This window comes from Canis lupus, chromosome 14 (assembly GCF_048164855.1).
Source record: "Canis lupus baileyi chromosome 14, mCanLup2.hap1, whole genome shotgun sequence".
Lineage (NCBI taxonomy): Eukaryota > Metazoa > Chordata > Mammalia > Carnivora > Canidae > Canis > Canis lupus.
Genome location: NC_132851.1, coordinates 56,808,925 through 56,823,818, shown reverse-complemented (window position 1 = coordinate 56,823,818; position 14,894 = coordinate 56,808,925). Strand labels below are relative to the sequence as shown.

The following is a 14,894-nucleotide window of genomic DNA, read 5'->3' as shown; positions in this document are numbered from 1 at the left end:
TTATATTCTTCGTTTCTATTGATGTGGTTGCTGATACAGTCATAAGAGAATAACAAAGGGGTTGTGTGTGAGTGTGTGTGTGTGAGAGAGAGAGAGAGAAAGAGAGAGAAAGAGAGGAACCTAATGGAATACATAGCAACCATAGTAAAAGAAATAGAATTTGGCCATTTATAAGTCACAATGGTTCACTCTGTTACTATAGATTTTGAAGTTGCTGTGTCTAATGATATTGCTTCCTATTCAGATATAGGCTGCACTTGTGTTTATTGACCACCAGCTATGTGGTTAACGTACAAAACAGAAAGCTGTAATGTTTATCAATTTCATAATTTTTCAACATATTAAGGTTGATAAAAACCAGCTCTTAGGAAGCCTATCATAGGACCCAGTGTGAGCAATGGAATCTTTATTCAAAGAGCAGCAAGGCTGCTGCTAGCAGTCTGTAAATAGATGTGGAAGTAAATGGGAAGGACAGCATTACAGGTACTGGAGTCTACATTTGGGCGGCTATCATCCCTTGAATTTCATAACATAAAGTTGAGGTACACGGCAGCTTCAGGTGTTGTAGATATAATGAGGTGACTAGCTTTCCCTTAATTTTCTAAACAGAGACAATAAGGGAGATAACAGACATTACAAGGGAGGAATGGTTGGGACACATTTTCTTCCTACCCTTACCTTATTTGAATTTTTTTTAAATCTCCTAATGATATTAATGAAGTAGATTTTTTTTAAAGATTTTATTTTTTTAATTTTTATTTATTTATGATAGTCACAGAGAGAGAGAGAGAGAGAGAGGCAGAGACACAGGCAGAGGGAGAAGCAGGCTCCATGCACCGGGAGCCCGACGTGGGATTCGATCCCGGGTCTCCAGGATCGCGCCCTGGGCCAAAGGCAGGCACCAAACCGCTGCGCCACCCAGGGATCCCAATGAAGTAGATTCTTATAGAATCTGTCCCCATTATTTTATGCCTCCCTGTACCTACCTCTACCTCTCTGTATCCCCTCCCACAGTGAATCTATGCTTGGTGAAGTCTTGAATAACTTTGCACATTGAGTTTTCCCTCTCTGCTGAACTTGGGAACACTGTAACTATCAACATGCAAAAAAGCTTTGGTAGTATGCTGTTGGATGAGAGACTATGAAGAAATCCTGAGACATACTTGCTATATCACACAAGACCATGGCAAAATGGCCAAGTCCAGTTAGGCCACCAGCTGACTGGAAAGCATGAGTAGATCCAATCAGATCAGAACTGCTCTTCACATGAGATGACAATTATTAAATAAATTATTACAAATGTTTTATTTATAAATGATAAAATCTATACAAGTGTATACATTTATAAGTCATACAAATTTATAAATGTGTGTTAAGTCATTAAATTTTGGGGTGGCTTCCATGTGGCATTAGAAAACTGACATATTTCTGAAAAAGAAATAAACCCCATATACACCAAAGTGTCCACCTCGGGATCACTTTGATCAAAAGTGAAAAATCTTTTAGGAGCTCTCTAACACAAAGCCTCTCAAACTTTATTGATTTTGATACACTAAATATGAAGTGAAACCTAAAAATATACCTTTCTAACCTACTCCCAGATGTTGTCTATAACAAAATCTAGAATTCTTCCTCATTCTAGAATTACAAAAACTGAGAATCAGGGATTTTGCAAAATCTTGACCAATTGTTTCTTGAATACAGTAAAGTATGTCTTTGTTTATTTGTGTATAGTTGTCATTGTTTTCAACAACTGAAGAAATAGAGTTGTCTTCAGATAAAAAAAGATGAGACATACAGATCATGATTTAAAAGCGAGGAGGTAATATACAAATAACATAACTTACCCATCTGAATATCTGAATCTATTAGTGAACTTCAGTTTATCTAAGACAGAAATGACTCTCATACATTAGAAAATAAGACAAATCACCTACAAGGAAGAATTAGGTTGACATTCATCTACCGTTCAGTAATATTGTAAGCAAGAAATAGTGGTTTGTCTCCAAATTTATGATGAATTAATTATGACCCATACCCCTACAGCTAGATTAAATTACAGCCATTTTGAGTTTATCATCTGTTCGTATGACCACACCCTTGGTCTCTTTTTTTAGGGTCATTTCCTCAGCTGAAAGAAATTAATGATAGCCACGCAATTCTTTCTTAACTCTTAATAAACCCTTGATTTATCATTGGCCTGAAGCTGGCCCTTAATGACTGCATCTCTAGATGGTTAAGAAAACATTTCAGTTTCCAGATCCATCTGATCTAGAATTTCTGGTGTGTGTGTGTTTGTGTGAGCGTGTGTGTGTAAATTTTCTTGCAATTTAACCAGTTCTTTTGTGAGCTCCTTTTTTTTTTTGTTTTTTTTTTTGTTTGTTTGTTTTTCCCTAGGAAACAAATTTCAACAATCAACATTCTGTTTGGGAACCATTTTACCGAACCTGTAAGATCAGTTAACTGTACCTTCTATTTCCCATGTTTTTGCAGGATACAGTTGAATTAATTTTTCTTTATTACCTATATAGCAAGTCACCTTCCTATACCAGTCTCATCACCCACCGTTGGTCTCAAAATCAATGCGACATTTTAGGTTAGCAGCCTTCCCATTTCACCTTTCCTTGTTAGTCAGGTTTTACATGGCTATTGCCATCTTCAGATGAATAGAAGTGAAAACAACTATAAACTTAATCCAAGTCATCATTCTTAGCCTTTATATTGAATTATCCCTTTTTATTTTGGCTTATATCAATAGCCAAATAAATTTGGTAGTATGGCTAAAGAAAATAAAACAATTGTAGTAATCTATACTAGAAGGGTTGAAAAATACCACAGTTGTCTTATATTATTTAGAGCTTTTAAAATGAAAGGGTCTACTGTGAGCTTGAAAATAAAGACAGGGCAGCCCGGGTGGCTCAGCAGTTTAGCACCACCTTCAGCCCAGAGCCTGATCCTGGACATCGGGATTCGAGTCCCATGTCAAGCTCCCTGCATGGAGCCTGCTTCTCCCTCTTCCTGTGTCTCTGCCTCTCTCTCTCTATGTCTCTCATTAATAAATAAGTAAAATTAAAAAGAAAAGAAAGACATGTTATACATAATTTTAAAATGATTTAAAAATAAAGCTTTTTCCTTCTTACTAGCTCACTCACTGCCTCCCTCTATTTCTTCCATTTTAAGTCCCTCTCTCATTCATTCTTTTAAAGCATTTTTAGAGAACAGAGTTCCACAAAATATATTTTTATAAGCACTGTATTGAAGCAAAATAAATGCATGATGCAATTACTCACTTAAAAATTATTTTTTCTATTCTACTTTTATCAAAACATATAATAATGTTGCTTATTAGCTGAAGTTTGATTACTTTTCCATTATTTAAAAATTGGTATATCGCATAGAGTTAATGAAATACAAATATGCACTTGTCTTCCAGAAGAAATATGCTTCTTAAATGAAAAGCATAACAATTATAAAATGATATAAACTAAAACTGTAATAAATCCTCATGTGATTTTTTTAAAATGTTGGTATTTTTGAAAAAGAATTAATATATATTATAAGTATTCAAATAAGATTAAACAGTTACTTGAGCAACTATAGAAAGAAAAGTGTTGTGTTCTACTTCAAATAATCCAAAGAAAGATACTATATATATATATATATATATATATAACTATATATATTACCATATATTCACATATTTATATTTAAAGTGACATCATATAAGTATCTATCTATCTATAATCTTTCTTTGGATTATTTATTTATTTATTTATTTATTTTCTTTGGATTATTTATTTATTTTTTTTTTTTCCTTTGGATTATTTAAAGTAGAATGCAAACTTTTTTTTTTTTTACCATAGCTGCCCATATATATAATGTAGACTATGTATATATAATTTGTGATAATGGTTCACACAACAAAATTTATAAACCACATATTAATAGATAATGGAGAAAACATATTGTCCTATTTTATATAGACTAAAATTTTCAGGTTATTTAAGACTAGAGATATGTTTCTTAGCTAAGTACTTTGTATTTTGGAGCATTGTTGAACTCACCTATTCCCTGAAAAAGAGCAGCTTAATATAATTTAGAAATTCTGTATTGGTGATTATTGCATTTTTATATATTGAAATGTTTAATTATAATCATAAAGGCATTTTTCAAATTCACTCTCAGGGATACTAAATGAAAAAAAAAAAGATAAAGCCTAAAAAAAGGAAACCAAGTTAAAGCACTTAACAAATAATTTAAAAGGGGATAGATTTGTTATATAAAATTGCACTAGTTTCTTATAAGGGCCATAATGAATTCCCCACTGAATAGGTGCTTAGTGCTTAATGAGAGCCCAGAGAGAGTGACCTGGTGCTCTTGAGTAATTAAGTCATTGCCCCTTTATCATTGAATAAAGCATGAAGTTCTTTTAAAGAAGGCGCTCATTTCAGAAAGGTAACATGAGGTAAAGCACATATTTTAATAAAATGATGGTGTCGTGTATTTTCATTTCCTCCTCTTTACATGGCATTCTTTAAGAATCCATTCAAATTTTAAAAAGTCATTTCAATATTTTAACCGACTGATGAAGTTTAAGCAGCTCAGAAACATGAACAGATGTCTGCGTGTCTCACTTGACTTTAAGAGTATTTGAAATACTTTCTTCCATCTACATTTCTTTTGATTCTCTAGTTTTGCCTGAGATGAAAGATAAAATGGAAAAATAAAAATATTTTTTTCATTGAATTAAAATATATTATGGACAGAATTTTTATCATTCTTTATCCCTATTTGTATCTCATGTGTTTCTGCACAATTTCAGTATCTTTTTTTTTTTTTCAGTATCTTTTTAACCAAAATTTTCTGGTGTTTTTCTATCAAAAATATTATTCATGAAACATCAACTTTACATAGGACTTTCAGTTTTGCAGCCTTTTCTATCCAGAAGATTTGAGTATAGAAATTTTAATATCTATTTGATATCTCTGATTTTATAAAATCAAAACTTAAGATTTTGTTTTATGGTTAGAACTATGTTTCCAAAGAGTGGTTTTATTCTCCTCCTTTCTCTCAGAACAAAAAAGAAGATCACGGAATAACAAAATCTGTTGAAAAATAAAGTAAAACTGACCAAATAAGACTAGAAATAATTTCAGTAATAAAAAAAGCCAGATATCAGGAGAAAAGTTTCATGGAGAAGTTAGCCCTGAAAAAACAATTATTCAAACACATGACTCAAAGTTAGAATGAAATGCTAAATTTCACTGAATTAGCAAGCTGAAACAAATTAAGATACATATAATGTTAGTAAATAGTCTTTGAACTGGGCACACATACTCAGTGGTAAATCAGGCCACCTGAAATCAAGTCATGGTTTTAGAATTCAAACTTACAAAATAAATATTAAAAGGTTTTTGTCGTGGCATCATTTTTAAGGAAGAAATATGAATACAGAAATACACAAAAACAATAACTTTCAAGCTAACAACAAAACAAAATCTGAACTCAGCTCTTCCCCAATTTGGGATGAGGTTACATCTGATAATCCTATTGTAAATTGAAAATATTATATGTAAAAAATGCATTTAAAACATACCTAGCTAAACATCATAGCCTAAACTTTCCTATCTTAAACTTGCTGAAGACACTTACATTAGCCCAAATCCTTGAATACAAAATCTATTTTATAATAAAACTTTGAATATTTCATGTAATTTTATTTGTTAAATGTGCTGCTGACACTTTCCAACTCTTTGGAAATAGCCTTTTACTCTTCTTGCTATCATACCAATTTTGAAATTAAAAATAATAGTATTAACAATAATAAATAGTAGTTAAACATAAACATATGTAGGCCTTAATGAAAAATAGAAAATATATGAAATTTATATTTTGAAACCAGTGATGTCAGTGGAAAATGATAATTAACTAGAGAATGGAACTACCAAAAATTTTAAGAGTTAGGTAAAATAATATAAATTCCTGTCAGAGCAATACAGTCTACAAGCAAGTTGCAAATAATTGACTTAAAAACAGCCTAAATGGCAAAGGGACTGTAGTAATCTAAGCACAAGCACATTTTAAATACATAATGACTTTAAAATAAGTGCACAGGTTATGATGACTTTAGAGTTTTCTTAAGGGAAAGGCAAGTTTCAGGTTGCTGTGGGCATCCATCTAGTAGGAGGATGTGGTATATGGTGTTGCTGAAACATCCCTGAAAAAATTGCTTCTTCCATAGAACTCAGAGTAATCTAAATTTTTAAAAGTAACCTCAAATCACTCTGATGCATGAGGCAAGTAGAAGAATCTTTGAATAATAACTAAGACATACCAGAGTTAGAAAAAATGATTTTTCCATGTTTAGCATTTCTTTAGTGTAGCTTAAAGAGCTGCCCTGAGGAGCACCTCGGTGGTTTAGTCCTTTAGCTTCTGACTCTTGATTTCACTTAGGTCATGATCTCAGGGTTGTGAGACTGAGCCCCTTGTCTGGCCCTAGCTTAGCGGAGAGTCTGTGTGAAATTCGTTTCCTCTCCATCTCCCTCAGCCCCTCCCTGCTCACATACATGTGTGCTCTCTTTCTCTTTCTAAAATAAATAAATCTTAAAAAAAAAAAAAAAAAAAGAGCTGTGCTGAGACATCCACATTTCCTGATGAGTGTTCCTTGAGCAGCATCCTCATAAACAGACCCTTACCCTTTCAGCTGAGCCCACTCATACGTGCAGGAAATGCCTGAAAAGCTATGGATGGGTTTTAATTCTGTACTACTCCAGACTTTCTGCCTCAAAAAAGAAGCATAACATATGAAAAAAAAAATAAATAAATAAACAAAAACACAATATTTTAGAATCAAATAGATGTCTCTTTAGCTTTTTAGTTGCGCACATCATATACATTAGTTTAGTATTTTTTTCCCCTTAAGCCCAATTTTCTTTATTTTTGATAGAGAAAGAACAGTTATAAATTCATAAGATTGCTTTTGGAGTTAAATGAGATGATCATTTAAGTAACAAATAGTTTCTGAGTATCAGAAACTGGAAAAAGGGAGAGCAGGAAGGAGGAAGAAGAGGAGGAGAAGAAGAAACAATGTTTTGCCTCTGATTTTGAAAGACTCACTTTGTGCATTTCATGTTTATACCTCATGGCTGGCATTTGGAGCACACTTGTTTTATTAAGTTACTTTTACTCATCATCAGCCATTATAATAAAGGACATTTAAGCAAATGAGTAATAATTTTTCTTCCCTTTGTGTTTTTTTTCTTTATCCTTCTCATTGATAACCTCACCAATTTCAAGACTTTCTTTCTCTCCTATTTAATTTTTCTTCTCTTTCCTTTCCTTCCAACTTCCTTCCATTTCAGTGGGAAAATATAAATGACCTTCAGTATAACTAATAACATTATACATTAGGATGAGAAGTAACCAAAAAGCAACACAAAGTCTAAATAGGTAACAAGAATATAAATGTAGAAATAATTCATTTTGAACTCAATTGATTAACCACAAACCATTTCTTTCTTATTATGTATGAATATGATTGAATTACTTTTATGAAACTATTGATTGTAAAATCTGGTTCATTAGATTCTATTTGGCTGAGTTATAAACCTATTAATTTTGCTTTAGCTGTGCCAGAATTAACAAGAATAAAAAATCTGACAGATGAAAAAGCTTGAATATATACCAGCTGACTTACAAATGTTTCATGTTACTTTGTGGCAGGTTTCTAAATATTCACACCTCAAATAAAAACATGATGTGCTAAAATATTTGTATGTGATTGAATTTTAATATATCCAAAATAAGACAGCATTATCCTTAAACACAAAATTATAGAATCCTTCATACAGATTGACTCTGTTTTTACAGGAAAAGGAAAAGATAGAATTACTGGTGTTAGAAACACCTGCAAATAAAATAAACAAGAATATTATAAAAATTCTAAATAATCAATTCTCAAAGAACAAAGATAATTTTTAAGGGAAAAAAAGTCCATGTATTTTACCTAATGAAATAATAGTATTTCTGTGAATATGGCTACTGGGATAATATATATTTTTGTATTCTTTTTTTTTTATTTTTGTATTCTTATTAAATAGTGCATGTTCTTATAAACATCAGGGGATAGAAATCTGAATAACCACAGTACCTCAAATTATAGAAACTCATAATCTAGCTGGGGATATAAAAGCATGCATAATACACAAGGCATATCATACATTTCTAAAGAAATATCCAGTGGATCATATAATAGCAATTACTGGTGACTATTTATTATTTATTAAACCAAATATAATAAATAAGATCAACAAATAAGACATAGAAAAAGAATTAAATAAATAGCATTTACAATAACTAAAGAAATGAACTTATATTATAACTCGGTGTGCGTGTGTTTTCTTCCTAAAATATACTTCAGGGTAACTGGAAATCATGTGGTTCAGGAGCTTATTTACAAAGAAGGAAACATAGAATAAAAATATTATATCAAGTTTTCAAAATCTAATTACAGTGGAACCTAGATGCCTTAGTGAGACAGAGTATAGAATATTGGAATTGTCATCATACATCTGATTTGTTGATCTAACTCAATCACTATTTAGCACTATTTTGATTATTCCATAATAATGAAATCGTCTCAGTGTTTAAATGTAGAATTTAATGATGCAATATTATTTCTAACTCAGTAACCCAGTAAAATACTGTTTCATTACTGATTTAGTCCACTTTAAATTAATTCCCTCATATACACGTTGTCTTTTCTCTCTTTCTCTCTCCCTCTTTCTCCCCCCCAGACCTCAAAATTAAAGCATCTCAGGAAAATTCTTTGTATTAGATTGAAGATTGGGTGGCAATATATTTTTTAAAGTTACAGTTGAAATTGAAAGATTTGGAAATTAAGTGGATCACTGTTAATCATTACTTTTGGGTAATAAGCATAAACTAAGATTGCCTAGGCAAATTGGCACATGTTAATTTTAGATTAAAGATACCCAGGACCTAAAAGTCACTGTCACAAAATAGTTTACATCAACATGACCATAAGATTTGAATCTTGTTCAATGAGAAAAAGTGAAAGCATTTTACAAATATGGTCAATTTTGGTGATAGTATCCATTCAAATGGTCCATTTGTATCAAAAGCATAGTCTGTCTTAATCTTTGGAAACTTAATATCCTTAAATGTCATTTCTATTAGTATCCTACTATTAAAAAGTCATATTTTAAATATTTTTTATGGAAAAAATTAGTTAGGTTCCAAATACGGTAACATAATTCCTTCAAGGTCTGAAATACACGTTAAGGATTGTAAATGTGAATCACTTCTTGGCCTTTGGCTAAGATCCAATGGATGATTGTAAATGTGAATGTCATTCTAGGTCAGAGCAAAAAGTCCAGTTCTTTCTAATAATTTTAAATTTCTACAACTGCTATATTTACTGCACTAGCAATAAAAGTAACTGAAAATGAAAATGGATAAAAATGAACTATGGAAATAGAGAAGATACAAATGCATGAAATCTTTCTTTAGGATATTCTGTGTTAACTGTAGTATACTAGAAATTATGAATTACTAAAAATGTTCATAACCAAATTCAACATTCTATGTTGAGTATTCTAAGCATAATTCATTTACCCAACCTGGCCATGGGTTTCCAGGACTTACTTTTATGCTCTCCAATTACTTGTCATGTGTTCATTTGCAAATGAGAATCACTCTATTAAAGATGCAATGGTATTTATATTCTTATCAATATTCTCCTTTATTTGGCATGTTCTACTTTGTGTTCATTAAAATCTATTTAACATTTAAGTAAGTGTGTTAATATCAACCATCTTCTTTTCAATCTGTTTTCTTCACTGATATTTCCTTAAGAATTAAACTTTAGATATTACAGTATTATGCAACTTCGAGCAATCACCATTTTCATTACTTCATTCAAAATTTTATTGGATAACTATGTATTGGGTACTATGGAGGTTGATAATAAAGAGAATAGTGTTACAAGACAAATTGTACATTAAAATTTTGAAGAATTTGTTTGACCAAACATGGAGTTGAATCTGGCAGTGCCAAAATGAAAATGATTAGGAGCACTTAGCCAACAGAATCTAAGGGAAAGATTCTTGTAGAGTAGACACAGAAGTAAAGCTTAAATGATTGCTTAATTTGGGAAAGTCTAGTTGGCTGTTTGTGATTGGTTGTTCTTAGGTTTTAATTTCTTACCCTTGAAGCATTTATAGGAATTAACTCTGGGTTACATTTCAGTTTGCTTACATAGACTGTCAATGCATTGATTCCACCTCAGTCTGATGGCCTCTTTGTTTAATTACTTTAACAATAAAAAATGAAATTTCAGGTCTCATGGAGTTTACATTGTATGTCACCAGCCAAGTGGGTTTTGATTGCACGGATCTATGGTTGGAAAAAAAAAAACGTTAAATCTCCCACTTGCCTACTCCTATGTTTAGATCTATATTTAAAAAATACTGTATACCACTTGTATATACGTGAGGTATATCATACATTTCTAAAGAAATATCATCTACTTACCTACTCTTATTTTTAGATCTGTATTTTTTTTAGATCTGTATTTAACAAATACTGTATATCCACTGTTTTCATCAAAGTCAAATATGCCCCCCCAATTTAAAGTACATTAACCCTTTCCACTAATATGTTAGTAATATCTGCCAATCATAATATTCCGTGAATTCCTAATGCCCTCAGAGGAAAAAAAGCATAACAGATCAGGTAGGTTAGAAGGACTTCCATAAATACATTACCTCTTATTTCTCCTGGCTTATTTCCTTCCGCTTTTCCCATCAGCGTGTCACATTCCATGCTCCAACCATGTTAAACTACTTTGAATCTCTTTCAGTCCTAGATAGCATAATTAATAAAATGATCACCATCAAATCTGTTTGAGAGTGTCCAAATAGTGTCCCAGGGGTAAGAGTGACCTAAAAACTTTGTTTTCCTTTTTTTCTCATCCTAGAGCCTTGAAGACTAGTGAAACTGACGTAACAAAACAGGAAAATTTTGTCTGCACACCTAGAAATCTTCAAACATGTTAGTAATTCAATAGAGTTCTCTAAATAATTACATATTGTCAACTAAAATCCTACTTTGAAGTAGATGGCATTTAGATTGCAAATAAATTCATATGTATTAGAGCTACTGAATGTAGCATGAATAGCTAAAAAAAACATGCATAATTTTATTGTGGACAAACACGTGAAATATATACTGAAAATAGCTTTGTCATAGCCTTTGATTCTATACTACTGAATAAGTGATGACATTTAAACTTGTGTATTACTTGAACATATAAAATTGAAAACATTTTTCTTAAGAAAATAAATTTCAGGCAACCCCGGTGGCGCAGCGGTTTTGCGCCGCCTGCAGCCTGGGGCGTGATCCTGGAGACCTTGGATGGAGTCCCACGTGGGGCTCCCTGCATGGAGCCTGCTTCTCCCTCTGCCTGTGTCTCTGCCTCTCTCTCTCTCTCTGTGTCTCTATGAATAAATAAATAAAATCTTAAAAAAAAAGAAAATAAATTTCATCAAACTATAAAAATGAGAAATTTAACAAATAATTATTATATGACATAAATGTGAACCTCATTTTGAGTAAGTAACCACTGTAGGCAAAAATGCCAATGTTTTTGTCACTTTTATAAGAGACATAAATGTGTAAACGATTAGAACTATACAATGAAAAATGATATATCTTTAATATATTATTATGAACTAGATTTACTATAAATCATAAATGTCATTATAAAACTTTATGTAAGAATGGTACTTTTTTACCACTTTATTACATGTATATTTGACCCTACTCTTAATTACAATATGCCAGCTGATTCACTATATTGCACATAAATTTAAAAGAACATATTTTTATTTTTCTACTGCTTTTTATAATGGAAATAATATGATGATAAAGCTTGCAAATAATGCACTAAGCATACACTCCACATTTTGAATCTTTTTAGAATGTAGAAAGTTTTTATATATAAATACAAAAACAAATGTTTATGCATGTCAAATATTTTTAAAAATCACTCAAATCATTTATAGAACATTCTCTTCTGTCACTCAATATGATTTTTAATACTAGGTCTTTTATTACATGACAATGCAACAACAGTTGACATTTTGTAAGAAACTGGCTCTATAAAAGTTGATTTAATATCCCCTCAGAGCTTTAAGTTAAAACACATGAGTTGTAACTTCTTTTTATTAAAAAATATTTTATCACTGAACTACTTGGAAATTGTGCATTAAAGGGTTAACTCAATAATTCTGGGCTGCCTAAACCCACACGTTCTAGCATTCTAAATTTCTTTAAGAATGGTTATTGACTAGCTCCTGGAAGATAACCTCTGAACCCACAGGGTGCCCTGGTTGATAAGAATATCTTCGTATGCTATAGCTACTGTGGAAAACAGTATGGGGGTTTCTCAAAAATTAAATTAAAATAGAAGCACCATATGATCCAATAGTTGCGCTACTGAGTATTTACCTAAAGAAAATGAAAACACTGTTCAAAAAGATATATGCACACCTATGTTTATTGCTATATTATTTAAAATAGCCAAGGTATGGAAGCAACTCAAATATCCATTCATAGATGAATGAATAAAGATAAGATATATAAATACAGATATGTTAACTATAGGATATACGTGTTATTGATATATATGAGTGTGTGAAAAACAAATACCACACAGTTTCACTTATATGTGGAACCTAAAAAGCAAAACAAATGAGTAAACAAACAAAAAAACAAAATCAGACCTACAAATTCTGAGAATAAACTGATGGTTGCCAGAAGGGAGGGTGGTGGAGGTATGTGCAAAATGTGTGAAGGGGAGAAGGAAATATAGGCTTCCAGTTATGGAATAAATAAGTCATGGAAATAAAGCTACAGCTTAGGGAATATAGTCAATAGTATTTGAATAGTATTGTATGGTGACAGAGGGAAGTTTTACTTATGGTAAGCACAGTAAAAAGTAAAACATTGTTAAATCACTATTTTGTACACCTGAAAATAATCTAATATTGTGTGTCAACTATAGTCAAATAAAAAAAGAAAGCCTTTATATAACTGAGGACTTATGCAATATGAGATAGTTTATGCTAACAATGTGACTTATGGCAAATAACATTCATGACAATGGTATTATACGCTCTCAACAGCTAAGATTGATCTCGAATGGTTGGTTGATTTAACATCTGAAAATAATTAATGTAACATACGACATTATAAAGAACAATAACCACATGATCAGACAAGAGATGAACAATCATGTGAAAAATAATATACCTAATCAATGAACTGGGAATAAATGGGATTTTTCTCCACTTGGTAAAGTGCATCTATGCAAATCCCTTTGCTAACATCATATTTAATGTTGAAAACTGAAGGCTTTCTCTAAATATAATGAACAAGGCAAGGATGTTTACGTTTGCCATTTCTATTCAACATTGTAATATGCATTACTCTAGCTAGCACATTAAGACATCAAGACAAAGAACAACAAAATAATTTAAAGGCAGCTAGTTTGGAAAGAAAAAAAAAACTAAAACTCTACTAACTTCCAGAAGATATTATCTTGCATGTAAGAAATTACAAGGAATACCCCAAAATAACTATAATAAACACATGTAGGGATGCATGGATGGCTCAGCGGTTGAGCATCTAACTTCGGCCCAGGGCGTGTGATCCTGTGGTCCTGGGATCAAGTCCTGTACCAGGCTCTCTGCATGGAGCCTGCTTCTCCCTCTGCCTCTGTCTCTGCCTCTCCCTCTGTCTCTCATGAATAAATAAATAAATAAAAACTAAAAAAAAAACACACATTTAGCAAGGACATAGTACACAGTTCATTATACAAATAACAGTCATATTTTTATACAGTAGCAACAAACAATCACAACTTGAAATGAAGTAAATTATTGCATTTGCAATGACATATTTAAGCCAATTAAATGTATAAAATACCATTAAAATAATGAAAAGATAAGCCACAGACTGGAAGAAAATATTTTTCTTTTTTTTTTGTTTCAAGTTTTTATTTAAATTCTAGTTAGTTAACTAAGAGTGTAATATTGGTTATAGGAGTACAATTTAGTGATTCATCACTTGTGTATAACACACAGTGCTCAACGCAAGAAGTGCCCTCCTTAAAGCTCATCATACATTTAGCCCATCCATCCACCCTCTTTCCCTCTAGCAACCCTCAGTTTATTCTCTACAGTCAACAGTCTATTTTATAGTTTGTTTTTCTCTGTTTTCTTTTCTTTTTTTAAAAAAAATATTTTATTTATTTGATAGAGAGCTAGAGTCAGAGAACACAAGCCACAGGAATGGCAGAGGGAGAAGAAGAAGTAGGCTCCCAACTGAGCAGGAAGCCTGATGTGGGGCTTGGTTCCAGGACCCTGAAATCATGACTAGTGCGGAAAGCAGAGGCCTAACGAACTGAGCCACCCAGGCACCCTTCTCTCTTTGTTTTTTCTTTTTCAAATGTTCATTAAACATATGAGTGATATCATATGGTATTTGTTTTTCTCTGACTAACTTACTATACTTATTATGCTTGTCGTGATACATGTGAACTCTATCCCTGTCATTGCAAATGGCAAGATTTCATTTTTTGATGGTTGAGTAATATAGTCCATTATGTGTATTCATACATATGTATACATATGTGTATATATACACAAATATGCAAACACATATTCTTTACCCATTCATCAGTAGATGGACATTTGGGTTTAGGTCTTTCCGTAATTTGGCTATTGTGAATAATGCTGTTAAAAAACATCAGTTGCATGTCCTTTGAATCAGTATTTTTTGTATCTTTTGAGTAAATAACCAGTAGTGCA

The 14,894-nt window shown here is 31.8% G+C and overlaps 1 long non-coding RNA gene across 1 annotated transcript in view; it reads left to right on the top strand.

The window, feature by feature from the left end:
• Nucleotides 1-229: 229 nt before the first annotated feature.
• The window catches only part of LOC140603501 (uncharacterized), an 82,201-nt gene continuing 67,536 nt past the window's right edge, over nucleotides 230-14,894 (top strand). The window contains exons 1-2 of the long non-coding RNA XR_012006490.1: nucleotides 230-483; nucleotides 11,000-11,073. This is a non-coding gene — a long non-coding RNA (uncharacterized lncRNA). The remainder of the gene's footprint in view (nucleotides 484-10,999; nucleotides 11,074-14,894) is intronic.